Source organism: Cebus imitator, unplaced genomic scaffold, assembly GCF_001604975.1.
Source record: "Cebus imitator isolate Cc_AM_T3 unplaced genomic scaffold, Cebus_imitator-1.0 Scaffold43, whole genome shotgun sequence".
Classification (NCBI taxonomy): Eukaryota; Metazoa; Chordata; class Mammalia; order Primates; family Cebidae; genus Cebus; species Cebus imitator.
In genome coordinates, this window is record NW_016107358.1 from 7,620,953 (window position 1) to 7,624,725 (window position 3,773).

Below are 3,773 nucleotides of genomic sequence, written 5' to 3' on the forward strand. Positions count from 1 at the left end.
GACCAGACTAAGCAATACTGTAAGGCCCTCATCTCTACAAAAAATTAAAAACTTAGTCTGGCATAGTGGGGTACGCCTGTGGTCCCATCTACTCCGGACACTGACATGGGAGGATCACTTGAGCCTGAAAGCTTGAGGCTGCAGTGAGCCATGATTGCTCCAGTGCACTTTAGCCTGGGCGACAGAGTAAGACTCTGTCTCATGGAAGGAAGGAAGGAAGGAAGGAAGGAAGGAAGGAAGGGAGGGAGGGAGGGAGGGAGGGAGGGGAAGGGAGGGGAAGGGAGGGGAAGGGAGGGGAAGGGAGGGGAAGGGAAGGGAGGAAGGAAAGAGGGAAAGAGGGAAGGAAGGAAGGAGGGAGGGAGGGATGGAAGGAAGGAGAGAAAGAAATAGCCAAAGAAAGAGAGAAAAAGGAAGGAAGAAAAAAATAATAAAAAGGGATTTCTACAGTAACACATAAAACAGTCTTATCTATAAATTTCCTTCCTGGATCTTATCATCTCTTGTGATTATATATTTATTTGGGGAATAATATTTTAAAATTTCCCCCCATTCGTTGAAAACTCTATGAAGGCAAAGACTGTATCTGCATTGTGGCCTCAGTCACTAGCAAAATGCCTGACACATGATAGATGTATATAAAGTATTTCCTGGGGTGAATGAATGAGTTAGTCAGTCAATCAAGTAGTTAATCTACTTCTAGGACCAGGTTATTGCCTCTCATTCATAGTATCATAGTCAGTTATGCCCCCCCCCCACAAATTGGGGTGTGTGTGTGTGTGTGTGTAGTTGGCATTAACAGCCAATGCTATTTGAATAAAATGTATTTGTGATATGCCTGATACTCTGCTACAAATCAAAGTGATTGGATTCAAAGTGTGAATTCTTTATATGCCATTGTCCCCAGACAGCTCGAAGGCCTGAAGCAACAGTGGCTGGTGAGTGCCAGGTCAAAAGTATAGGCCAAAATGTGGTCTGTCCATACAATGGAATATGATTCAGCCCTAAAAAGGAAAGCAGTTCTGACCCACACTACAACATGGATTAACCTGAAGAACGTTATGCCCAGTCAAATAAGCCAGGCCTGAAAGGACAAATACTATATGATTCCATTTATAGGAGGTACCCAGAGTAGTCAGATTCAGAGAAAAGGAAGTAGACTGCAGGTTGCTGGGGTAGGGGAGGCAGCAGGAGGAGTAAGCAGGGAGTTAGTGTTGAATGGGTATTGGGTCTCAGTTTGGGAAGATGAAAAAGGTCCTGGTGGATGGATGGTTATGATGCTTGCACAGGAGTATGACGTATTTAATGCCACTGAACCGTACACCTAAAACTGGTTTCTGTTGTGTGTATTTTATCAAATTTTTTAAACTTAAAAAAAAGTTTAAGCCAAGGGCTATGGGAGCTCAGAGGAAACTTCTGAGAGAATTCGGATGCCAGCTACTAAGATAATGTATTTTTTTAATCTCTAGTATACTGTATTAACTGAGATCATATGGGAAGGAGTGGTAGTTTTCATGAATTTAATGACAAAATTGGTAAAACTACTAAGAGAAGAGAAATGCATTTCTCAAAGTGTTTCTCCTGTGTAAAGATGTTTGGACTCTCTTCATAAGTAGGCTAGGGCACCGATACGGTTTGGCTATGTCCCCACCCAAATCTCATCTTGAATTCCCACTTGTTGCGGAAGGGACCCAGTAGGAGGTAACTGAATTATACAGGCAAGTCTTTCCTGTGCTATTCTCGGGATAGTGAATCTCATGAGACCTGACGGTTTTATACAGAGGAGTTTCCCTGCACAAGCTCTCTTTGCCCGCTGCCGTGCATGTAAGACGTGACCTGCTCCTCCTTGCCTTCCACCATGATTGTGAGACCTCCCCAGTCATGTGGAATTGTAAGTCCATTTACCCTTTTTCTTTTGTAGATTCCCCAGTCTCGGGTATGTCTTTATCAGTAACATGAAAATGGACTAATACAGGCATCGTCTCTGAATAGCAGTCTCAAATTCTGACCTTGATTTTGAATCACCCTGACTGCATAGACCACTGTTTCCATGTCAAGCTGAACACAATGCCTACCATACATCCTCTGACTATTCACTTAGAGAGATTTGCCAGGTAGAGTAGAGCTGCTCAACTACATTTGCTGCTTTCAAATCACTATCTTCCCATTTTAAAAAAAAGCCAATTTCACGTTATATTGTCAATTCCAATATGTGCTTAACCACACCATTACCTCAAGCATCCCAAGTGTCCCAGGAGGATGGAAAACATTCACCTGCACTTATGAATGTGGCCCTGAGCCAAAAGAAAATGCTGAGTCAGGGGTGCTCAAGGGGAGGTGGAGGCAGGCCTATAGATCCCTTCCTTTTTTTTTTTTTGAGACGGAGTCTTACTCTGTAGCCCAGGCTGAAGTGTAATGGTGTGATCTCAGCTCACTGCAACCTCAGCCTCCCGGGTTCCCATTCAAGCAATTCTCCTGCCTCAGCCTTCTGAGTAGCTGGGATTATGGACACACACCACCATGCCCAGCTAATTTTGTATTTTTAGTAGAGACAGGGTTTCACCATGTTGGCCAGGCTGGTCTTGAACTCCTCACCTCGTGATTCTTCTGCCTTGGCCTCCCAAAGTGCTGGGATTATAGGCATGAGCCACCACACCTGGCCTTGTAGATCCCTTTCAAGAAAACCATGCTTTCTCAGGGGGAGGAGTTGTTATTTAAAATGATGCCCTTGGAGCTTGATAAATAATAAATTATCCTTTTGTAGTTCATACACATGATGACTGGGTTTTCAGCATGCATTTGTGAGATGTGCCTCCCTCCAATCTTGCTACCACATCTGCACATTACCCATCTGATGTGAAAAACAGACACATTATTATGACAAATGCCGCTCTTACCCATCGCCTCTTTTTGCCTGCCACTTTTTGGTCTGCTCTTTCACCCTGACGTGTGAACTGGTTATTTCAAATGAGTGCAGTACAATGGACCACGGGAGTCAAACCCTAGTAAAGGAGCTCCCTGAACAGTATCTGCAGCCAGCATAGCACAGCCCATCCCAGGATGAGTCTCGCAATGAGAGAGCAAAACACTGTGAGAGCTGACTTGTTCCATCTGGTTACATAGTGTTCCAATGGTGGAGTTCCATTTTAGCTCCTTTTAGTGTTAAATGCTCGTAAAATGCAATAAAAACTCCTCTGAGACACTTGGTCTTTTTGAGAAACACAAAAGAAACCATGGATTTACAACCTGATTATTCAATTTCTCTAGGCATGAAATCAATGTTATCACCTTTGCTGAACTGGAAGGCTCATTGATTTTTCTATCTTGATTTTAATGTCTCTAGGATGAAATCCAAGCATGTACTGTGTCTCCAAGACCATCTTTCACATTGGAAAAATCTTCTATCAAATTAAAAATGTTTGAAGGTTTGTCTCCCCACAGGTGAAACTCAGCTGCCTTTCTGTTGCCTTTTGCGTCACGTGCACGTTTGTGGGGTAGCAACGATGAAAGCGCTGAGCTAAGGGAGATGAGAAGGCAGCAGGCTCTGAAGGGCTCAAGTTTCTGAAGCTTTACACTCACCTGCCTGCTCTTAAATGATGCCCAAAGACTGACCAACCTCCCAGTATTGCAAAAATTACCAACGATCACATTTTTTTTTTTTTTTAAGAGATGACGTCTGGCTGTGTTGTCCTAAGCTGGTCTCAAATTCCTAGCCTCAAGCCATCCTCCTGAGTAGCTGGGATTATAGGCACAAGCCATCATGGCTGGATCACATT

The 3,773-nt window shown here is 43.6% G+C and overlaps 1 non-coding gene across 1 annotated transcript; it reads left to right on the top strand.

The window, feature by feature from the left end:
* Window positions 1-2,749: 2,749 nt before the first annotated feature.
* Window positions 2,750-2,854, top strand: LOC119470905. The gene has a single exon (XR_005199883.1). It is a non-coding gene; the product is annotated as a small nucleolar RNA U13 (small nucleolar RNA).
* Window positions 2,855-3,773: the final 919 nt, after the last annotated feature.